Source organism: Macaca fascicularis, chromosome 6 (assembly GCF_037993035.2).
Source record: "Macaca fascicularis isolate 582-1 chromosome 6, T2T-MFA8v1.1".
Classification (NCBI taxonomy): domain Eukaryota; kingdom Metazoa; phylum Chordata; class Mammalia; order Primates; family Cercopithecidae; genus Macaca; species Macaca fascicularis.
The window spans coordinates 97,692,548-97,718,069 of record NC_088380.1 but is presented as its reverse complement, the minus strand read 5'-3'; the positions used below and the strand labels follow the sequence as shown (position 1 = coordinate 97,718,069).

The following is a 25,522-nucleotide window of genomic DNA, read 5'->3' as shown; positions in this document are numbered from 1 at the left end:
TTGGGAGGCTGAGGCAGGAGAATTTCTCGAACCCAGGAGGCAGAGGTTGCAGTGAGCCAAAATCACACCACTGCACTCCAGCCTGGGTGACAGAGTGAGACTCCATCTCAAAAAAAAAGGAAAATAACAAAAACTTTTTAGCGTAGCTAGATTACTAACCAGAGAAATGAGACATTTATACCCTTAAATACTTACTTTAAAAGAATAAATGCTAAAAAGTATTGCATTTTTAAAATAAAAAAATTGAGTGTAGTATTAAAAATTAAATTAAGTGTAACATAATGATTATGGTGCAAATACATAATTAGATGCCTTATGAATATTTGGTAAACTTACTTCATTTCAGACTTCCCCAATCTTTGCAAGTAGATCTTACATTGTATTATGTAGGCGAGAAAACCTGGCTGCTTTTGGACGTCATGAAAAGTAAATACAAAAGAGTAAATCCTTTATTTTTTGCCAATTTAATCCTTACATTTCAGTAAAATTTTGTTGACAACACTTCTAAAGCAAAACAAAGTTGTTCAGCCTCCCAGTGAATTCTGGGCAAAGAAAGTTTATTTTCCCATTTTTCCTTGTCTTGTTTTGTCAGAATTATAAACACTGTATAGACTTATGAGAATATTCATAACTATCCAGATGATTAATTTCCCACTTCAATGAGGCACAGCCTAATCAAACACACGTAGATATATTAAGAGTTTTAAAAAGCGCTCTTATGATCATATCCAGTGTTTAATTTCAGTAGAAATTTGTTTCATTAGTGTCTTTCTTTACTGGAATCATAATAAATAAAGTGAAAAAGAATCCTGGCTGCTTTTTTTTTTTTTTTTTTTTTTATGAAATCTTGTTCTGCTGCCAGGCTAGAGTGCAGTGGCACAATCTCAGCTCACTGCAACATCCCCCTCCCAGGTTCAAGCAATTCCCCTGCCTCAGCCTCCCAGGTAGCTGGGACTACAGGTATGAGCTACCACACCTGGCTAATTTTTTGTATTTTAGTAGATGGGATTTCACCATGTTGGCCAGGATGGTCTCGATCTCCTGACCTCGTGATCCACCAGCCTCAGCCGCCCAAAGTGCTGGATTACAGACGTGAGACACCGCGCCCGGCCTCCTGGCCACAGTTTTTATTGAAATACACGTAACATGAAATTCACCATTATAGCCATTTAAAGGAGCACAGTTCAGTAATTTCCAGTATATTCACAGTGTTGTAGCCATCACCACTGTTTAATTCTGGAACATTTTCATCACTCCAAAAAGAAACTTTAGACCCATAAAGCAATCACTCACCATTCTCTCCTCCTTTCAGCCCCTGGCAACCACTAATTTGCTTCAGTGATTCTGTGCATTTGCTATTCTGAATATTTCATATAAATTGAATCATAGAGTATGTGGCTTTTTGTGGCTAGCTTCTTTCATTTAGCAGAAGCTTCTCAAGACTGAACCATATTGTAGTATGTATCAATTCTTCATTACTTTTTATTGCCAAATAATATTCTATTGTATAGATACACCACATTTAGTTTATTCATTCATCAAATGAAAGACATTTGGCTTGTTTTCACTTTTTGGCTACTACGAATCATGCTGCTGTGAACATTCATGTATAAGGGTTTGTTTGAACATCTGTTTTTAATTTTGTGGGTTCTATACCTATAAGTGGAATTGCTGGGTCATATGGTAATTTTCTGTTTAACTTCTTGAGGAATTATCAATCCGTTTTTCTAGCCATATTTTTAATGTAAGGTTAAAAGGCCAGTTTATGGAAAAAGGACATTATATGTTGAGAACTTCCAATCCCCAAACCCCCATTTAAAAATTTAGCAAGTAATCTCAAATACAATGTTATTTGAGTTCAAATTTCTCTTTTGGCTTTACTAATCATTGCTCTGCAAGCTTAATTGAGTTTTCAGTGAAGGGCATTTACTCTATGCTCTCTGACCGATAGTTGCTTAATTGAAGTGTATGTGGAGGACTGGTAACCAGGATTTGAGCTTTTGAATATGCATATACAAAGTCTTTATACATGTATATATACACACACATTTTTTTCCAATTTTTGTCTTCAGTTGAAGAGGACAAATGCTTTACCCTACAATTTAGAAGCATAATATCAGGAAGTTTCAGACCTTAATCTGATGTGCCTCTTAAAATAGTTATAAATTAGGGAGGTGTCTTCCAACTTCTCAATAACTATGTTTTAAAATTGCCAGTGTGTCCCTGAAAAAAGATCAACAAATCTCCGTTAGAATATGTGCCAAAATATTTCTCAAGAACTGCTAGCCCTCTATATTTAAAACGTTTGCACCATTAAAATTTCAGGAAGTTTGAGAATTTCTTAAGACATTAAAATATTGGACCTTTTAAAATACTAAATGGATTACATATATGTCTTGAGATTTTGGCCTATGGTTAACTTTCCCCATGGAGCTGAAATATTTTGTGCTTGGAATTAAGCCAAATCTCCCACTTGCATGCATTTAACTTATGTTGCATGCATCCAAGTCCTGGCATTTGAATGGTCTTTTTTCTTTATCTGAATACTTTCTAACTTGAGGGAAAATGATACTTTCCTTTTAAAACTTGCTTCTCTCCTCTCTTTCCCCTCTTCACCCAAAGCAGATGTCTTTATACTATGTACCTACAGTCCTGTGAGGAAAGCAGGCATCTTGATATTTTCCAACACAAGAGGATTGATTGCCCTTGAATACCCCCAAGGCCTGAGGGATTTATGGATGAGTGGGTAGTGAGTTGTATGAACCCTTTGAAATTCTGTATTGAATTGGTAGATTACATACAATTAGTTTATGTGGAGGAGAATCAGAGCTCTTCTCATATTCTCAAAGAGGTAAATAGTCCCCAAAAAGTGAAGATCTGATGGTTCTAGCAGTGGCCTGGAGAGCAAAGGGGACACACTCCCTGTGGTACCACTAACACATTGGATGGTGTGTGATTAAATCAGGCATGTGTTTCAGTCAGGCTTTCTACTGCAGAGCCAGAGTAATAGCAGTGCTAAGGGAGTAGCAGAGAATCAGTGATGCCAGGGTTACTAGTTTTTCTTGTTTGGGGTTTTCTGTTTGTTTCTTTGTTTTGGGGGGTGGTTTGAGACAGGGTCTCACTCTATCACCGAATTTGGAGTGCAGTGGCATGATCAAGGCTCACTGCAGCCTTGACCTCCTGTGCTCAAGCGATCCTCCCCTCTCAGCCACCCAAGTAGCTGGGACTACAGGTGCTTGCCACAAGGCCCAACTAATTTTATTTATTTTTGTTTTGTTTTGTAGAGACAGAGTCTCCCTATGCTTATAGACTAGTCAAGTGATCCTCCCGCCTCAGCCTCTCACAGTACTAGGATTACAGGTGTGAGTTATAAGTTCATTGCAAGTCCACTACATACTTGGGCTGAAATAATAAAAAGAACCATTTTCTCCTGTTGGCATACTGGCCTTTTCCATCATCTCATACTTAACAGTCCTTATTTTTAAAAGTAAAAATGAACCTTTAAGAAAACCTGTCATTCTCTGTAATATTTTGTTGCTCTTCCCTCAGATGCACATCTCCTAGCAGGTAACCTTTGCGTTCTTTGAAGCCATTTTGAGTCATCATGCAGTATGATGCCACTTTGAAAGGACTAGCCTAGCTTACTGCCCCTAGACCTTTAATAGCCCCATGAGAGATCATCCTGAGCTTACCAGCTTTGCAACTCCAGAGCGACAGATAGACATCAGGAGTCTCAGTGAGTGTTCAGACGGAGCTGCTGATAGGGTGCTGTTTTTAATAGCAGATTGAGGGTAGGTGTTTATGAGACTGAAGATGGCTTCCAGGAATGGATTAAGGCATGTGAGAATATTAGGGTACTGAGGGCACCGGACTGCTTACAGAGATGGAATAGCCAGATTGTGGGGGCAAGTGGAAGAAAGAAATGGCATCATCCCTGCTCAAAATGTAGCATCACTTGCCACCCTTAGGCCACTGGTACTTGTATAGAGATACCTTCTCTAGTAACTACAGTACATCATTTAGCGACTTGATCACATCTGTCAGTTCTTTGAAATAGTTTTACTTTCCATTCTGCCTCTTATTGATTCCCAAAAACCATTAGTGATCTCACATAAATATCTAAACACCTTTTCAGTGCACTAAGGAAGAGAAAGCATTAAGTTAGCTATTTTTTTCACAAATGCGTGAAGGTAAAAAGGCAATTAACCCTGTTTGCATCCCTACTTTGTAGCATTCACTTTATGTGCATCTTGTTTGCTCCTGACAGCTTATGTTTATAGTGGGTGTTAATGATCTTTTTTTACATATGAGTAAACAGAGGTTCATGTGGTTTGTAAGTGGGAGAGTTGAGATTCTAATCCAGATCTGATAGTTGCAAACCACACTTCTTCCCCGACACCCACCAGAGAGTGGCAGCACCAGAGGCAGTTCCTAAAGGTTTGCCATGGTAGCAGCCTCTGGAAGAGGACCAGGGAATTTGTCTTCAAGCTATATTTTGTACTTACAAATATATTGTGTATGTGTTTAGGGTAATTTGGGGAATGCTGATAAGATTCATGAGGAGGCCGAAGTCCCTGCACATTTGCAAGTTATACCTTGGTGTTTTTCCAGAAGGACTCTATGGGAGTCATTGTACTAGAAATGAAATAAGCAGCTGATAAATGGGTCATTTTTATTTTTCATTTTTTCTTTAAACTATCGATCTTTTTATTCCAATAAAATGTCACAAGTAAAAATAAAGAATCTATGACAGTGTTAACATGGTGGAAGGTAGAGCAAACGAATGGAGAAAAAAAATCCAGGCAAAGGATTAATAATTAAATAATGAAACTCTTAAACTTGAAAATATCTGTGAACTTTAACAAAAATATGTATAATAAATATGGATGCAAATTCCCTTTGATACTTACATCTGGGAACCCAGGAAAGTGAAGGGAACATATTAAGAAGGAAGCCTCATAGCAACACTGGACTGAGAGTTAAGAGAATCAAGCCTACTTCACCCCTATCCAACCCAACCCTTCCATTAGTAGATCTGGCTCCTTCTTTCCTTCATTTATTCAGAAATGCTTATTGAGCCCTCTATATGTCAGGTACTTTTCTGAATACTAGGGATTTGGCTATGAAAAGGATGAGCAAAATTCCTGTTGCATAGAGCTTACATTTCAGAAGAGAAAATAGATACTAGATAGACAAATCGACATATAAAGTATATGTTTTAGATAGTGATGTTAGAATAAAAATTAAGTAGGCTAAGTGGTGAGAGAGTACCTGATGGGGCCCGGTGGTATGTTTTATATAGACTGCAGGAAAGGCCTCAGTGAGGAGCTCCTTGTGTTGTCTGTACCTTTTAGGATCTTAGTCTCTTCATATATAAAATGAGAGCATTGCTAGGTGATCACTAAATGGCTGCAAAATTCTGTGCTTCCTTTAAGGGACATATCTTTGGGTCAGATAATCTTTTGTATGTATAAGTTATGGTCTTTACTGTCCACTGATCTCAAAATGTAATAAGAATGTTCATCGATTCCCAAGGTTAATTCCATTTTTACATTTGGGGAATTTAAACTGAGAATAAAATGCCTCAGGTTGCATAATAGTAAAATAAGGATTAAAGCTCTCAATTCCTACTACTCTTAATCTGAAAACATCACCCCACCATGTGCTATAATGAGAAGTTGAATTGAAATGTCGGGGCAGTTCAAAGTAGATTAAAGATGTGTAAGCTGTGATGGACTACATATTTACAAATAAGGAATTGGATAAGTATATCCCACTGCACTCATTTTCGGCAAGCAAGTAAGCCATGTGATATGCTTTAAACCAGTAAAATAGCAAATTCCCCACAAAAGATCTATAATTTTAATCAAAAGTTTGTTTCAGTCATTGAAATTCTGTTATTGCTGCTTACAAACATTAAAGTCAATCAAAACATCAGTAGCTCTGCAAGATCAATATTTTTAATATGTTTGCATTGCAGTGCTGCAGATTTTTGGCTAATGGATCGCACCCATATTGATTTCTATGGGAAATGTTAGTCTGATACTGAAATAATTAAAAAAAAAAAAAAACAGGGATTATTGGTTTGGAATTTTGAAGGAGATAGAAGTATAAAAATTGGTTATTGACTAAATTGCTTGGGGTGAGTGAACCTTGGGCACTTGCAATAAACTTGTAGCACTCATTCATTACTGAATACTACCTTAGTCCCTGAAACTGAAAAATCAGTCAATAACCTATTATAGCAATGCAGATTGTGGTGAAATAACATACTATGCATATAAGAATCACATTTTATCAAAACAGATATGCATAAGTATATGTATGGGCATATTGAAAGTGTCTGCTAAAACATAGTGACTGATTTTGACTTTGAGATTCATGCTGAAGCTCATTTGAATAGCATTTTAAAAGAGATAAACTGCTACAAAATAACAGTAAAAAGAAGCATACAATTATTCTATGAACAATAATGAAAGTGCAAACACTACAGCATGTCAAATGACAGATTCTGTTATTTTGATTCAGAGCAAAATTACAATTGTTATTCTGTTCTCAAAGCATAGGAATAATGTATGCAAGCATTAGATTAGATACAAACACATTCCCCACAATATGAATCTAGTGCGTATTACAATGCTCTTGTTTTTCAGCGTTTGGTTAGGAGAGCCATATTTTCATCTCGAAAGTTTAGTCTGTGTTTTCATTTGGTTACCATTGTAAATTTATGAATTCTTTATCTCTCAGAGGCAATCTAGTGTTTTAGAGAGAGAGTATGTTTTTAATGTCTCAATAAAAGTTCTATCCAGGATAATAGTAAGTACTTAGGTGTAGCCGTTACATATTTTGTTATATATTTTTATTTACTGAACTTTAAAATCTGTATGTTATTTACATAATGTGGAAATGTTTATCTGCTTTGAAGGGAACATGGGATTAAGATAAAACTAAAAATTAGTAATCACAACTGTTGCATTATGTTGCCATCTCTATAAGCCTGGTCAGTATTTTCCTTTCATAATAAGTAGGACTCTCTTTATAAATAGAAAATTGATTATGATTCCTTCTGCTGCAGGAGATAGTAACACTCAGATAATAGCATTGGTATTCTATTTCAATTTAGCATTAATCTTTGATCACCATTTTTTTTCAAAATTCCTTTATCCTATTCTGACTACTTTTATCATTATAACTACCATTACCCTAAATTCAGTTGATAAAATCATTTTTCTTCCTTTTCTGTTTAAAGTGTATACCTGAATCTAACTTTTCTCTAATATTCTATGTCTCCCCATCAGTAAAGCTGTTAGGATATTCCGTTTTGATGGATTCAGCCTTAGGGATGATTTATGAGACAGGAAGCTTCAATGTTATCTAATGTTAGATACATCATACCTGAAAATAACCAAGTTGTACAGTAAAGATATATGCATGTAAGTTGTGTAAATATTCATACAATTTTTGCTAAATTATTCAATGGCTTTCTGCTAAGAATATTATTAGAAAAGTATCAATGGTCTTAAAAATGATAGGATTCCAATTCCCAAGCCTGCTGTTTCCATATATTTATATACAATTATTCTTTCTTTTGTTTATGTCTAAGAATTTCACCTAGAATTTGTGTTACTTATTATTGTCAAAAAATGTTATCTCCTCACCAGATAGAATTTGTGCAATCCCAGTTGGAATCTCCAGGTGTCTAACTAGTCAAGGAGCTGGACAGAGGGAATACATAGTTCTACAAGGCTCCATAGCCCGCTCCTGCAGCCACATGGGCCTCTGGGCCTCTGTTCTGATCTCATCTAGATTTTTCATCTAGTGTACTAGTGACATTTCTACCTAGAATGGCTGTCATCTAACAACTTTTTAGTAGTTTAGAAGTCACGTAACTTGAAACTTGGTCCAGAACATCCCTGTTGTCTTTACTGGCAGTCTCAGCAGAAACCAGACTGTTGTCTAACTGTGAAGGTAGTGTCTGAGCACAAGCCTGAAGTTCCAGGGGAGGACAGATTTTTAAATTTATTTGTGGACTCTGGACATTTTGCAAAATCCATTGCACTCAATAGACAGCAGTCAAATTAACAGGGAGCTGGTTCTTCACTTACCGAGAATGTCGAAAGACAGAGGGAAGGGGATTCCAAAGAGCTGTTCCTAGTGCATTCTTTTTATATTAATGGTTAGTGAATACCAGTGTCAGAAGTTCACATCACAGTATGAATAAGATGATTTGATTTTAATTTTTAGACAAAAATAGTCTTTCCACATTCTAGGTCATGCTGATAAGAACTTTTTTGAGAAGCAAACTATTCAGATAGTCTGAACCAAGCCTCACCTATACGCAGCTAGAAAATACCTAGAGGCCGGGCGCGGTGGCTCACGCCTGTAATCCCAGCACTTTGGGAGGCTGAGATGGGCGGATCACGGGGTCAGGAGATCAAGACCATCCTGGCTAACACGGTGAAACCCCGTCTCTACTAAAAAATACAAAAAACTAGCCGGGCGAGGTGGCGGGCGCCTGTAGTCCCAGCTACCCGGGAGGCTGAAGCAGGAGAATGGTGTAAACCCAGGAGGCGGAGATTGCAGTGAGCTGAGATCCAGCCACTGCACTCCAGCCTGGGCGACAGAAAAAAAAAAAGAAAGAAAGAAAATACCTAGAGGACTGTATTCATTAACAAATTATCACACATGCATGCTGCTCAGAGAGTATGTTTAAGATAGTGGTTAAAAGCACAGGCTCTGAAGCCAGACTGCCTGAGTTTGTTTCCTTTCTGTGCCACTTTTCTATCTCTGTAACTGTTGTCAACTTGCCACTCTCTCTGTACTTCCATTCCTTCACCTGAGAACTGATAAGAGTAGGGCTTACTACATAGGATGTTGTGAGGATGTTGTACAGCATTTATTATTTGGTTCTATATTCAGTCTATTCGGATAACTATGCTGTTGGGAGCCAAAATGAAAGACTTTAATTTCTAGGAGTTTTATCTCTAAAATCCTATCTCCTGTAACCTGGAAGAGCTTCTATTCTCTGTCCCTATGGCACCCTGCACCACCCCCACCATAGCATATGTTACTGTGCAGTATCTATTGCCTGTCCCACCTACATTAAACTGTAAGCTTCATGAGGACAAAATGTGTGTCTAATAATCATTATTGCTTCAATGCCTAGCATATAGTTTGTACTTGGTAAATATTTATTGGATGAATGTTAAATAAAATGTAATAAAAGCATATCACAAATATTAGGGTGTTCATCTGTAAAATTTTGCTTCGATTAAATTACTTTCCTGGTATTAGCAGAGGCTGACATGCAGTGAGTTATTTCAGCTTGTTTGCATTGGCCTCTGCCTAGAATGAACCACCTTAGATACCTGACAGGCTCACCCCTCATTTTCTTCGGATCTTTGTTCAAATATCACCTTCTCAGTGTTTCCTATCCTGACTGCCTCATTTGAAATTGCATTTCTATCCCTTCTCTGTTCTGTTTCATTTTTATATGGCATTTATGGCAGTCTAGCCTTCTATATATTTTAGCTATTTGTTATATTTGTGATTTGTTGGCCTCAACTACTCCTCACTAGGATGTAAGCTTTGTCAATTTGGCTCACTTGTACATCCCTAGCACCTGGATCAGTGCCTGGCACAAAGTAGACAGGCACTTTAACAAATATTTGTTGAATTAATTAATAAATGTAATGCATTGGGGATGCCAACCTAGAAATAACTGAAAGCAAAATTACCATTCAAGGATAGTCAACAGAGAATTAGAAACAAAAAACTTCAGGCTCCATCTTGAGATCAATTATATATAGTTTTTTACTTGCTAAAGGTGCATACTTCAACCTTCCTGAGCCCTTTAACCCAGCCTCCAAATTCTGAAAATCATTCTTACCAAAATATTCTTCCAAGGGTTATTCTGAGGACTGTATTGCAATTTTTTATAAAATATGTCTGAGACTATATTTTTCAAGTTACATAAGATTCTAGTGTTAGAGGCATTTTTTAAAATGGTTAAACTCTAAAGCAAACTGCTTCTTTAAATATATGGATATGAACTTTCCATAGAGCACAAATGCAAGATCTCTGTAAGGTTTTAATTAAGAATAATTAAAATATCTATATTAAAATATGCTTCATTCTACCAGCTTAGTAGGGGTTTTTATTTCAATAAAAAGTTTGTTTCTTTACATGTTAACAGCATAAAACACAGCATTGCACTCGTACCAGCAGGGAAAATGTGGTGTGCTGAAGTGGTAAGAAACAATGTGATTTATAAATTAATTCCCTGCATTATTTTTGTTAAAAAATTGTTTCATTAAGAGTAAACTTTCACTTTGTTGGTTAGTTGTTTGAATTCATTATGAGGGCATCATACAAACACAAATTAAACAAGAAAAGTATATAAGAAGTAAAGAAGAATTGTATTGGGGCAAAATATTTTAAAAACATAAAGGCTTGGTGTCATATGAGGTAAGATTTTTATTCAGTTTGCTGTTTGTAAGATTATTTAGCTATTTAATTATGTTATAAAATGACTTGATAAGAAAGAATGTTTAAACAAAAACTTTAAAGAAGGCGAGCGATTGTTACAGGGATGGGTCAAGAGAGCCAGATACTATATGTACTTCCCAAGCGTTTGTAAAGGGGAGAGATATAGAAAGGGTCAAAATCCAAAGGGAAGAGAAAACTAGTAATTATTAGGTCTGATGAGATGAACCTATCCCATTAAAAAAAAAAAGATTTGAGAAGAGAACAGATGGGAAAATAAGTAAACACTAAATAAACATGCTAATAGAGAGATGGATTATCGTTTTTCTCACTAACGACGGGAAGATCTAACTAAACCTGTCCCCCCACCATTTTTTTTTTTTCTTTTTTGAGACAGAGTCTCACTTTGTCACCCAGGCTGGAATGCAGTGGTGCGATCTCAGCTCACTGCAATCCCTGCCTCTCAGGTTCAAGCAATTCTCCTGCCTCAGCCTCCTGAGTAGCTGGGATCACAGGCATCCACAATCATGCTTGGCTAATTTTTGTATTTTTAGAAATGACAGGGTTTCACCATGTTGGCCAGGTTGGTCTCAAACTCCTCACCTCAGGCAATCCACCCACCTCCACCTGCCGAAGTGCTGGGATTATAGGCTTGAGCCACTGCATCCGGCCACTTGTCCTTTTTAAAAAAGACAGTAATGTGAAGAGAGGAGAGCCATGGATGTGGCAGACATTGTGGTATTTTTGACCCATACCAAAGAAAAAAATCTTTCTCTTGCTACTGCATTCTCCACATTAGTCTCTAAGACAATAGTAAAATCTAAGATCTAAGTATTACCAAGAATGAGTAACATATTGAATCAATACCATCCCCATTCGTGCTGTAATATAATACTTCAAGAAGAAAGGGATGAGGATTGCAAAGGAGCTATTGATCTAAGTAATAGAGAAATTTAGGAGACGATGTGATTCTATCTAATCATCAGATCCAATAAGACATTGAGGGATTGAGAAGGAGAGATCCGTTAAACTGAACCTTGAAAGATGGGTAGGATTTGAAGATTCATAGAAAGGAGGAAGAATATTTCAACTAGGGTTGTCAGCATGAGCTAGGGCTTAAAAGTACAGGACGTGTGACATAAATGTTTGTAATAGCAAAAAAGGATGTTGACAGATGCATCGTTAGTATGAATGGAGAAGGAAGAAAATAAAAGTTATAAGTGTGAATGAGATGACAGGGAACAGGCTAAGGAGTTCATTGCGTTTGTGGGATTTTTTATAGATACTTTAAATTCTGGGATACATGTGCAGAACATGCAGGTTTGTTACACAGGTATACATGTGCCATGGTGCTTTGCTGTACCCATCAACCCATCATCTACATTAGGTATTTCTCCTAATGCTATCCCTCCCCTAGTCTTCCACCCCCCAACAGGCCCCAGTGTGTGATGTTCCCCCCGCGTGTCCATGTGTTCTCATTGCTCAACTCCCACTTATGAGTGAGGACATGCATTGTTTGGTTTTCTGTTCTTGTGTTAGTTTCCTGAGAATTATGGTTTTCAGCATCATCCATGTCCCTGCAAAGGACATGAACTCATCCTTTTTCATGGATGCATAGTATTCCGTGGTGTATATGTGCCACATTTTCTTTATCCACTCTGTCATTGATGGGCATTTGGGTTGGATCCAGGTCTTTGCTATTGTGAACAGTGCTGCAGTAAACACACACGTGCATGTATCTTTCTGGTAGAATGATTTATAATCCTTTGGGTAGATACCCAGTAATGGGATTGCTGGTCAAATGGTATTTCTGGTTCTAGATCCTTGAGGAATTGCCACACTGTCTTCCACAATGGGTGAACTAATTTACACTCCCACCAACAGTGTAAAAGCGTTCCTATTTCTCCACATCCTCTCCAGCATCTGTTGTTTCCTGACTTTTTAATGATCACCATTCTAACTGGCGTGAGATGGTATCTCATTGTGGTTTTGATTTGCATTTCTCCAATGACCAGTGATGATGAGCTTTTTTTCATATGTTTGTTGGCCACATAAATATATTCTTTTGAGAAGTGTCTGTGCATATGCTTCACCTATTTTTTGATGGGATGGTTTTTTTCTTGTTAACTTGTTTAAGTTTTTGTAGATTCTGGATATTAGCTCTTTATCAGATGGATAGATTGCAAAAATGTTCTCCCATTCTGTAGGTTGCCTGTTCACTCTGATGATAGTTTCTATTGCTGTGCAGAAGCTCTTTAGTTTAATTAGTTCCCATTTGTCAATTGTGGCTTTTGTTGCCATTGCTTTTGCTGTTTTAGTCCTGAAGTCTTTACTCATGCCTATGTCCTGAATGGTATTGCCTAGGTTTTCTTCTGGAATTTTTATGGATTTAGGTCTTATGTTTAAGTCTTTTATCCATGTTGAGTTAATTTTTGTATAAGGTGTAAGGAAGGGGTCCAGTTTCAGTTTTCTGCATATGGGTAGCCAGTTTTCCTAACACTGTTTATTAAATAGGGAATCCTTTCCCCATTGCTTGTTTGTGTCATTTTTGTCAAAGATCAGATTGTTGTAGATGTGTGGTGTTATTTCCAAGGCCTCTGTTCTGTTCCACTGGTCTACAGATCTGTTTTGGTACCAGTACCATGCTGTTTTGGTTACCATAGCCTTATAGTATAGTTTGAAGTCAGGTAGCGTGATGCCTTCAGCTTTTTTCTTTGTGCTTAGGATTGTCTTGGCTATGTGAGCTCTTTTTTGGTTCCATATGACATTTAAAGTAGTTGTTTCTAACTATGTGAAGAAAGTTAATGGTAGCTTCATAGGTATAGCATTGAATCTATAAATACTTTGGGCAGTATGGCCATTTTCGCAATATTGATTCTTCCTATCCATGAGCATGGAATGTTTTTCCACTCGTTTGTGTCCTCTCATTTCCTTGAGCAGTGGTTTGTAGTTCTCCTTAAAAGGGCCCTTCACATCCCTTGTCAGTTGTATTCCTGGGTATTTTATTTTCTTAGTAGCAATTGTGAATGGGAATTCCCTCATGGTTTGGCTCTCTGTTTGTCTATTATTGGTGTATAGGAATGCTTGTGATTTTTGCACATTGATTTTGTATCCTGAGACTTTGCTGAAGTTGCTCATCAGCTTAAGGAGACTTGGGGCTGAAACGATGGGGTTTTCTAAATATACAGTCATGACATCTGCAAACAGAGACTATTTGACTTCCTCTGTTCCTATTTGAATACCCTTTATTTCTTTCTCTTGCCTGATTGCCCTGGCCAGAACTTCCAATACTGTGTTGAATAGGAGTGGTGAGAGAGGGCATCCTTGTCTTGTGGCAGTTTTCAAAGGGAATGCTTCCAGTTTTTGCACATTCAGTATGATATTGACTGTTTGTCACAAATAGCTCTTATTATTTTGAGATACGTTCCATCAATACCTAATTTTTTGAGAGTTTTTAGCATGAAACGGTGTTGAATTTTGTCGAAGGCTTTTTCTGCATCTATTGAGATAATCGTGGTTTTTTTCATTGGTTCTGTTTATGTGATGCATTATGTTTATTGATTTGCGTATGTTGAACCAGCCTTACATCCCAGGGATGAAGCAGACTACATCGTGGTGGATAAGCTTTTTGATGTGCTGCTGGATTTCGTTTGCCAGTATTTTATTGAAGATTTTTGCATCGGTGTTCATCAGAGATAATTGACCTGAAGTTTTCTTTTTTGTGTTGTGTCTCAGGATGATGCTGGCCTCATAAAATGAGTTAGGGAGGATTCCCTCTTTTTCTACTGTGTGGAATAGTTTCAGAAGGAATGGTACCAGCTCCTCTTTATACCTCTGCTAGAATTCAGCTGTGAATCCATCTGGTCCTGGACTTTTTTTGGTTGGTAGGCTATTAATTACTGCCTCCATTTCAGAACTTGTTATTGGTCTATTCAGGGATTTGACTTCTTCCTGGTTTAGACTTGGGAGGGTATATGTCCAGGAATCTATCCATTTCTTCTAGATTTTCTAGGTTATTTGCATAGAGTTGTTTATAGTATTCTCTATAGTGGTAGTTTGTATTTCTGTGGGATCAGTGGTGATATTCCCTTTATCATCTTTTCTTGTGTCTATTTGTTTCTTTATACTTCTCTTCTTTGTTAGTCTGGCTAGCAGTTTATTTATTTTGTTGATCTTTTAAAAAAAAAAAACAGCTCCTAGATTCATTGATTTTTTTTTGAAGGGTTTTTCATGTCTCTGCCTCCTTCGATTCTGCTCTGATCTTAGTTATTTATTGTCTTCTGGTAGCTTTTGAATTTGTTTGCTCTTGCTTCTCTAGTTCTTTTAATTGTGATGTTAAGGTGTCGAGTTTAAATCTTTCCTGCTTTCTCTTGTTGGCATTTAGTGCTATAAATTTCCCTCTAAACACTGCTTTCACTGTGTCCCAGAGATTCTGGTACGTTATGTCTTTGTTCTCGTTGGTTTCAAAGAACTTACTTATTTCTGCCTTAATTTTGTTATTTACCCAATAGTCATTCAGGAGCGGGTTGTTCAGTTTCCATGTAGTTGTGCTGTTTTGAGTGAGTTTCTTGAGTTTCTTAATCCTGAGTTCTAATTTGGTTGCACTGTGGTGTGAGAGACTGTTTATTATGATTTCCATTACTTTGCATTTGCCGAGGAGTGTTTTGCTTCCAATTATGTGGCCAATTTTAGAATAAGTGTGATGTGGGGTTGAGAAGAATGTGTATTCTATTGATTTGGGGTGGAGAGTTCTGTAGATGTCTATTAGGTCTGCTTAGTCCAGAGCTGAGTTCAAGTCCTGAATATCCTTGTTAATTTTCTGTCTCGTTGATCTATCTAATATTGACAGTGGAGTGTGAAAGTCTCCCACTATTATCGTGTGGGAGTCTACGTCTCTTTATAGGTCTCTAAGAACTTGCTTTATGAATCTGGATACTCCTGAATTGGGTGCATGTATATTTAGGATAGTTAGCTCTTCTTGTTGCATCTATCCCTTTACAATTATGTAATGCCCTTTTTTGTCTCTTTTGATCTTTGTTGGTTTAAAGTATGTTTTATCAGAGACTAGGATTGCAACCGCTGCTTATTTTATTTTATTATTATTATTATTATTACTTTGCTCTCCATTTGCTTGGCAAATATTCCTCCATTGCTTTATTTTGAGCCTATGTGTGACTTTGTCTGTGAGATGGGTCTCCTGAATACAGTGCACTGATGGGTCTTGACTCTTTATCTAATTTGCAAGTCTGTGTCTTTTAATTGTGGCATTTAACCTGTTTACATTTAAGGTTAACCTTGTTATTTGTGAATTTGGTCCTGTCATTATAATGCTAGCTGGTTATTTTGCCCATTAGTTAATGCAGTTTCTTCATAGTGTCGATGTTCTTTACAATTTGGTGTGTTCTTGCAGTGGTAGGTACCAGTTTTTCCTTTCCATATTTAGTGCTTCCTTCAGTAGCTCTTGTAAGGTAGGCCTGGTGGTGACAAAATCTCTCAGCCTTTGCTTGTCTGTAAAGGATTTTATTTCTCCTTTGTTTATGAAGCTTAGTTTGGCTGGATATGAAATTCTGGGTTGAAAATTCTTTTATTTAAGAGTGTTGAATATTGGTCCCCACACTCTTCGGGCTTGTAGGGTTTCTGCAGAGAGATCCACTGTTACTCTGATGGGCTTCCTTTTATGAGTAACCTGACCTTTCTCTCTGGATGCCCTTAACATTTTTTCCTTTATTTCAACCTTGGTTGAATCTGACGATTATGTGTCTTGGAGTTGCTCTTCTCGAGGAGCATCTTTATTGTGTTCTCTGTATTTCCTGAATTTGAATGTTGGCCTGTCTTGCTAGGTTGGAGAATTTCTCCTGGATAATATCCTGAAGAGTGTTTTCCAACTTGGTTCCATTCTCCCCATCACGTTCAGGTACACCAGTCAAACATAGGTTTGGTCTTTTCACATAGTCTCATATTTCTTGGAGGGTTTGTTCATTCCTTTTCATTGTTTTTCAATCTTGTCTTCATGCTTTATTTCATTAAGTTGATGTTCAATTACTGATATCCTTTCTTCTGCTTGATCAACTTGGCTATTGATACTTGTATATGCTTCACGAAGTTCTCATGCTGTGTTTTTGAGCTCCATCAGGTCATTTATGTTCTTCTCTAAACTGATTATTCTAGTTAGCAATTCCTCTAACCTTTTTTCAAGGTTCTTAACTTCCTTGCATTGGGTTAGAAGATGCTCCTTTAGCTCGAAGGAGTTTGTTATTACCCATCTTCTGAAGCCTATTTCTGTCAATTTGTCAAACTCATTCTCTGTTCCATTTTGTTCCCTTGCTGGCCAGGAGTTGTGATCATTTGGAGGAGAAGAGGCATTCTGATTTTTGGAATTTTCAGCCTTTTTGCAGTGTTTTTTCCTCGTCTTTGTGGATTTATCTACCTTTCGTCTTTGATGTTGTGACCTTCAGAAGGGGTTTTTGTGTGGTCGTTCTTTTTGTGGATGTTGATGCTATTCCTTTCTGTTCATTAGTTTTCCTTCTAACAGGCCCCGCTGCTGCCGGTCTGCTGGAGTTTGCTGGAGGTCCACTCCAGACCCTGTTTGCCTGGGTATCACCAGCAGAGGCTGCAGAACAGCAAAGATTCCTGTCTGTTCCTTCCTCTGGAAGCTTCATCCCTGAGGGTCACCCATCAGGGACACAGGAGAGCCAGCTGGAGCTCTCCTGTATGAGGTGTCTATCAACCCCTGCTGGGTGGTGTCTCCCAGTCAGGAGGCATGGGGGTCAGGGACTCACTTGAGGAGGTAGTCAGTCCCTTAGCAGAGCTCAAGTGCTGTGCTGGGAGATCCGCTGCTCTCTTCAGAGCCAGCAGGCAGGAACGTTTAATTCTGCTGAGACTGCCCCCATAGCCACCCCTTCCACCAGGTGCTGTGTCCCAGGGAGATGGGAGTTTGATCTATAAGCCCCTGACTGGTACTGCTGCCTTTCTTTCAGAGATGCCCTGCCCAGAGAAGAAGAATCTAGAGAGGCAGTCTGGCTACAGCATCTTTGCCAAGCTGTGGTGGTCTCTGCCCAGTTTGAACTTCCCGGCATCTTTGTTAATTCTGTGAAGGAAAAACTGCCTACTCCAGCCTCAGTAATGGCTGACACCCTTCTCCGCACCAAGCTGGAGCATCCCAGGTCAACTTCAGACTGCTGTGCTGGCAGTGAGAATTTCAAGCCAGTGGATCTTAGCTTGCTGGGCTCCGTGGGGATGGGATCCACTGAGCTAGACCACTTGGCTCCCTGGCTTCAGCCCCCTTTCCAGGGGATTGAACCATTTTGTCTTGCTGGTGTTCCAGGTGCCACTGGGGTATGAAAAGAAGCTCCTGCAGCTAGCTCGTTGTCTGCCCGAACAGCTGCCCAGTTTTGTGCTTGGAACTTAGGCCCTGGTGGTGTAGGCACTCTAGGGAATCTCCTGGTCTGCAGGTTACAAAGACCATGGGAAAGTGTAGTATCTGGACTGGAATGCACCATTCCTCACGGCACAATCCCTCACGGTACAGTCCCTCACAGCTTCCCTTGACTAGGGGAGGGAGTTCCTCAACCTCTTGGGCTTCCCAGATGAGATGCCCCACCCTGCTTCAGCTCACCCTCTGTAGGCTGCACCCACTGTCTAACCAGTTCCAATGAGATAAGCTGGGTACCTCAGTTGGAAATGCAGAAATTGCCCACCTTCTGCTTTGATCTCACTGGGAGGATTGTTTGAACTGGGGAGGGAGAGGTTACAGTGAGCTGAGATTGCGCCGTTACACTCCAGCCTGGACAACAAGAGTGAAACTCATGTGACAAAGGGCTAATATCCAGAACCTACAAAGAACTCAAACAAATTTACAAGAAAAAAACAACCCCATCAAAAAGTGGGCAAAGGATATGAACAGACACTTCTCAAAAGAAGACATTTATGCAACCAACAGACGCATGAAAAAATTATCGTCATCACTTGCCATCAGAGAAATGCAAATCAAAACCACAATGAGATACCATCTCACACCAGTTAGAATGGCGATCATTAAAAAGTCAGGAAACAACAGGTGCTGGAGAGGATGTGGAGAAATAGGAACACTTTTACACTGTTGGTGGGACTGTAAACTAGTTCAACCATTGTGGAAGACACTGTGGCGATTCCTCAAGGATCTAGAACCAGAAATACCATTTGACCCAGCAATACCATTACTGGGTATATACCCTAAGGATTATAAATCATGCTGCTATAAAGACACATGCACACATATGTTTATTGCAGCACTATTCACAATAACAAAGAGTTGGAACCAACCCAAATGTCCATCAGTGACAGACTGGATTAAGAAAATGTGGCACATATACACCATGGAACACTATGCAGCCATAAAAAAGGATGAGTTTGTGTCCTTTGTAGGGACATGGATGCAGCTGGAAACCATCATTCTCAGCAAACTATCGCAAGAACAGAAAACCAAACACCGCATGTTCCTACTCATAGATGGGAATTGAACAATGAGATCACTTGGACACAGGAAGCGGAAGATCACATACCGGGGCCTGTTGTGGGGTCGGGGGAGGGGGAGGGATAGCATTAGGAGATATACCTAATGTAAATGACGACTTAATGGGTGCAGCACACCAACATGACACATGTATACATTTGTAACAAACCTGAACGTTGTGCACATGTACCCTAGAACATAAAGTATAATTTAAAAAAAAGAGAAAACAAGTTTTCTAGGGTGAAATTTTAAATTTTGTTTCTAGACATAAATAATTTTGAATATCTGCCACATATCCACATTTCTGGCCCATTTCTGCTGGGTTTGAAGGTAAAAGAAAAGAGCAGAAGGTGACTCTAAGGACTAGCTTGACTCCCGATAAATATCTTTCTTAGTTATATGGGCAGATGTGTAGGAGAATGTTGTGTCTTAGCATTATGGGAAACTAACTTGGCCTAGTCTGGTGATGGCAGTAAAACTTTTAACAGTTCATCAGCCCTTTTAATGCCAGTTTTTTATATAATACCCTTCACTTATATTCAGCCACTCAGCACTTGCCATGTGCCAGGTTCTATACTAGGTGCTAAGGACACAACCCTAACAACAAGTATGGCCCCTGCTATTGAAAAGTAAAGGCCCAAAAAATGTAAGTTAGCCATTCTAGGTCAGTGAGAGTAAAATTATGTGTAGGGGATGAGGGTGGTGGCACAGAAATTAGTGTTTCGAGTTCCAAGCAAAGGCAAGAGAATATGTGGTACATTTGACTACTAAAAAAAAGTCCAGTATTGCTGGAGAATAGAGTATGAGGGTAGGATGATAAAAAGAAATGACACTAGAGAAATAAGCAGGAGCCAGGTCATGGAGAGCTTTCTCAGCCTTGTAAAAACTTGGAAAAGGGATTCTAACAAAGGGAATATAATATGATTAGATCTTAATTTTTCAGTGAACATTCTAGCTATGATAAGGGTAATGGATTAAGAGAGTTACAGGACTAAAAGCAAGGCTGGTTAGATCATGATGACCTGGATGAGGCAGTGGAGATGGAGAAAATCATTTGATTTGAGAGCTGTTTAGGAAACTCAGTGGGTCCTGAATATTGATGGGCTCTCTTGGGTAATAGCGCAGAAGCATCAATTTGCTGTCCAGGCTTTTGGTTTGGGCAATTGTATGGATGACTATCATTAACAGAGAAAATATTTTTAGGAGAATGATGAGTTCAGTTTTGACATACTGAGTTTGAGGTGCCTGCAAGACCTCCAAGTAGAAATGGACACTAAAGTATTTTTTTTTTTTTTTTTTTTTAGAGAATAATCATGATGTTTATTTTGCCTGGTAAGCTTTTTGACAAAAATTCATCAGTTAATATGTATTGACTTGTACATAGTGCATTCTTTTTTTTTTTAATTTATTTATTATTATTATACTTTAAGTTGTAGGGTACATGTGCATAACGTGCAGGTTTGTTACATATGTATACTTGTGCCATGTTGGTGTGCTGCACCCATCAACTTGAATATATTGGCTGAGGCTCCAGAGAGAGATCATTGTATAAATGCATAAAATTTTTTAAAAAGAAAAGGAAATGACTAAGAAGGAAAAAGGAAAACTTTTGAAACAACTCGAAGAAAAGGAGGAGTCAACGGAGGTTTTAGTTTATTTGTTTAAGATGAAAGAGACTTGAATGATTATAAATTGTATAAATAGCTAGGCCAAATGTGAAGATGCAGATAATTAGGCTATAGAATGGAAATGCGTTTGAAGATAAGGCAGGATTTGATTGAGAGCTTAATTTAGGAGAAAATTTGCCTTTAGAAAGGAGCATGAGCCTAATGCTGACAGGTCTTCAGATTTGGTAGTGAAAAGTTAAAGAGTGGCCAGGCGCAGTGGCTCATGCCCGTAATCCCAGCACTCTGGGAGGCCGAGGCAGGTGGATCACCTGAGGTCAGCGGTTTGAGACCAGTCTGGCCAACATGGTGAAACTCCGTCTCTACTAAAAATCCAAAAATTAGCCGGGTGTGGTGGTGCACACCCGTATTCCCAGCTGCTTGGGAGGCTGAGGCAGGAGAATCACTTGAACCCAGGAGATGAAGGTTTCAGTGAGTCAAAATCACACCACTGTACTCCAGCCTGGGTGACACAGCAAGACTCTTATCTCAAAAAAAAAAAAAAAAAAAGAAAGAAAGAAAAGAAAAGTTAAAGAATTCCATTCTGATAAATTTTGGTTTTGCCTGGAAGTAGGAGACCAGGTGAAGAAAGAAAAAGGAAGATTGCAGTCAGAGGTTTGAAAAGTGAAGAATGTAAGGTAGGCTTCATTTTACAAATACAAATATCTACTTTTTTTATTTAAAAATGGCCATTCTAAAAAAAACTTCAAGTGATGAAAAGAAATTAAATTCTCTAATCATACCACCCCTGAGAAATAACCTGTTTCTATTCATAACAGTGTGCACAAACTTCCAAATAAACAGGCTCATATGCACATTGTCCTATAACTTGATTTTCCTTTTATTGCTTTTTTCCAATTATAAAAATAATACGTTCTGTTTACCAAAAAAAATGTACATATTACCTATTGTAGTTTGGATATTTTTCATGTAGTTGTATGTAGATACAACTCTCTCCTTTTCAGCAACCATATTGCATTTAATTGATTGAATATGCCACCATTGGACAGTATCTATTGAAAGTTACTCATTTTTCTTCCTTTTTTGGCTAATATTAACAGTATTGAGGTATCTTTCTACAATTTTGCTAGTGTTTCTGTAAAATAATTTTCAAAAAGTGAAATTTCTAGGTCAAAAGGTAAACATGTATTTAGTTTGGAAAATTATAGCCAAATTGTCCTGCAAAATAGTTATACAAGTTTACATTTATGTCTTACGTGTTATTTTAATCTTTGTTATTCTGCAAAAAAAATCAGTGAAATTTGTATTTATTTGGTAAGCAGTGAGGTTGAGCATATTTTTATTAATTATTGATCATTTATATTTATCTCATACATTACCAGGTCTTTCTTGTCAACCAAGTCTTTGTCACTTCTTTATTGATTAGTAGGAGTTCTTTATATATGATGGATAACAGTCCTTATCGTATGTGGTATATTTTTGCCTACTTGCCTTTTATCTTTTTGCTTTGCTTATGGAGTTTATTAAGGTGTTTTTCCAAACCATAGTTTTTAGTTTTTATGTAGTCAAAAATGCAAATTTTTTTAGTTTCCACTCTTATTGTCATGCCATAAGTCCCTCCCCACAATTATGCATATGTTCTCTTTTATTTTCTTTTAGAGCCTTTATGATTTTTTTTAACTTTTAAATGATAACATTTGGAGCGTTGTCTAGAATTACATAGTACAATGGTTGAACAATGTTGAGCGCTGAGTTGTAGTTGATGATAATTTGTTTGTAGGAGCAGCAATCTGTTAGCCAGGGACAAGCCAGTCACCTGGGTTTATCCAACCTTGGAGTGTTCAGGCAAGTACCTTAAGTGGACAGTGGGGCCTAGCAGATTAGGAAAACACAATGAAATGTTGGACCATGGTCTTCCAGCACTTAGGTTGAGAAGTGAAAACAAAACAAGGGCTAATAGGAAGAAAGGAAAGGATAAATGGACTGGAAGCCCTACAAGTTGTTTTTTTTTTTTAAGGTAAGAAAGGGAATTATTTTAGTAAGATGGTTAAAAAGATAGGACGTTGTGGCCAAATTGGGGGAATGTCTAAATTTATTGTTTCAAAAGAATACTGCAATGTCTAGAGTAAAATGTCAAGAATGGGCAGGTGAAATGGAGTGGAAGAAAGGAGCATTGTAGATCAAGGAATCTAGCAGCCAGACTCTTGGAAAGCTTATTCATGAGAATATTGAAGACTCCCAGGATTATAGTTGGACTTGAGTAGAAAGAAGCATCTTTTGAATATCTGAGTCTTCTTTCACCCACACCTTCGTCAACCTTTCTTTGTTTTTGAGAGACTCATTCCCAGTTACTAGAGAATAAAAAGTCAGTTTATCAAAAAAAGTGAATGAAGTCAGAATCAGAATAATACCACCCTCCCCACCTCCACTTGCTTCTGGAAAAATATTTGTGTTTGGGTTATTTTTTAATAGGTGATAGCAGCTAATAATATATGTAAAGCACTTAGCTCATGCCTAACACATAGTCAGTACATTTTTGTAGTTATTATATTAGAGGGAGATTATTTATATATGCTTTAAAATTGGTATTTGTTTAGTATTTCTTTCAAGTTAAGATTTGGAATTTCAGCAGCCTTGGTCCAGAATGACCAGGCAGCTTCAACATGAACTTGTTTCTAGAATCCCCAGCAGGGTAGGAAATACATAGAAGAAGCCCACACTCCAGGCCTGGGAAAGTATAACGAGGCAAGGAAGGAGAGAAGAAACTAGGAAGAAGCTGGATTAGATAGATGAGCAAACACTGGATAGTCCTCTTTCTTCTCACCTTGACACATATGCCCATTCAGTCACCAAGACATAAGCAGCAGTAAATCCTGGGTGAGGCTTAAGCACACTCTGGTTATTTTATAGTGAATAAACTAACAGCTAACATTTTTTAGAACCACTGACTTAGAGAATCAGCTTTTAGAACTTGCAGTTCTTTTTTTTTCAGTACATTTGTGGGAAATGTCATGGGGAAGAGGAAGGGCTTGTGAATATTTTATAAGATTTTTAACTTTTTTTAAATCTGGAAAATACAGTGGAGATGGAAAATAATTGTACAAAGAATGTAAATGAGTAAATGGAGGAATTTAAGATTATTATCTGAATCTTTTATCTTTCCTTTCTTCACCCACTCAAAATAATTATTCATTATTTATGTTGTCTTTAAAAAGAGAAAACCTAAATTCTTTGCTGCTAAAGTTTATATTGATTTTATAAATTAAAAAAAAACTAATATGCCTTAAATATAACCAGGCTATTCTATAATCTGATAGCATCTTTGCAGAGTTAAGCTCAAAATAAATTAGAAAACTTATCAGTACTCTTTAATATAGGACATTTCCGATGAGAAATATTACAAACATGAGATCTAAAAGGATGTAAGTCAGTGATGAATTAAATACCTCAGAGCCATATGACCTGAGACTTATTTCTGTTGTCTACTCACAGTGAGGCACTTTACAGAAATATAACTCTTTAGTTGCTACTTACACAATTTCAACTGAAGTTTTAAGTTAGAAAGTGTAAAAGCAATGATCCTCACTATAACACTTCAATGTGCAGCAATATTGTAAGAAATATAAATGCTACAAATTGGTTTGTTAAGATGAGGTAGTTAAATATCATGAGAGTGCCACTGTTTACCCACTCTTTAGTCTGTGGTCATTTGTTTTAATTTTTACTTACATGACTTGGTTGCTAACTAGGATATTTTTTAGTACAAATGATGCAAATATCTGTGTTACGTACTACCAGAAATTCAAAAAGGAGATAAAAAGAGCTCTATTATCCAAGGGACTGTGTGACTAGATCCCTTAAAAGCAGATTCAAATAAGAAAAACTCAATCACATTAACTTTGAGTTGTGCTTTAAAATTTTTTGCTATTTGTCTGAATCCTGACAAAATGTGTACTGAGGGTAGCAAAACATATTTGTGTATACAGGTACAGCTGCACTTCATTGATTAATTTCTCCATGTAACAGATTTTTATTGAGCATATGTTATGTGCTTAAAACAGGAGATAAGTAGTAAACAAGAAAAATGAAGAAGATAGTGATGATGTTGATAATGATAATAACAGCTAGCCTGTATTGAGTGCTACCTATGTGTCAGGTATTTATGTGGATTAATCCTCATGGTAACAATATGAGGCAGGTTCTATTATCATTGCACTTTGCAGGTGAGGGAATAGATTTAGGGAGACCTCACAGCTAGGAAATAGTGCAACCTAAACTCAACACTGCAATTCTGACTCCCAGGGCCAGATTCCTAACTAACAACACGCAAACACATTCATTTTCCTCATGGAGCATATGTTCCAGCTACCTGTTTATTTAACAAATATTTATCAAGTGTCTACTTTATGCCAGGCACAGTCCTAGGCCCTGAGTTACAGAGATAAAGAGTTTGACAGGGTCATTGCTATCATGGCTTATACCTTCCAGAGCCTCTAAAAGAGGTTTTGTAAAAAGGGAGAGAGTATGCACGTATTAATGCAAGTACTAGACATAATTGAGGTAATTAATAACATTGACAAGAATTACTACACTATTGAAATATAATACAGTTTCTTTAAAAATACATACTGTATATTCTGAAAGGGCAATGTTATTTTTACATCTTAAAAGGAATTCATTTTCATCTCTGGTTCAAAATGTATACCTTTAAAAAAAAAAAAAAAAAAAAAAAAAAAAAAAAAAAAAACTTTTAGCCTAATCAAAATTTGTTCAAGAGCTGTTCCTTTCTTTCAGTTACTAGAAAAAGATAAATTAGGGGAAATTTTATATCTAAAAATGGGACTTTTTACAAGGTGGAAAGTCACCAAGGCCTTGTGTTATCTGAAGTTAAATTTTATCCAAATTTCAGGATTAATATTGC

General features: G+C 37.5%; 1 protein-coding gene across 38 annotated transcripts in view; it reads left to right on the top strand.

Annotated features, from left to right (window-relative positions):
• ARB2A (ARB2 cotranscriptional regulator A) overlaps positions 1–25,522 on the top strand; it is a 480,313-nt gene that overhangs the window by 382,671 nt on the left and 72,120 nt on the right. The window lies entirely within an intron of this gene.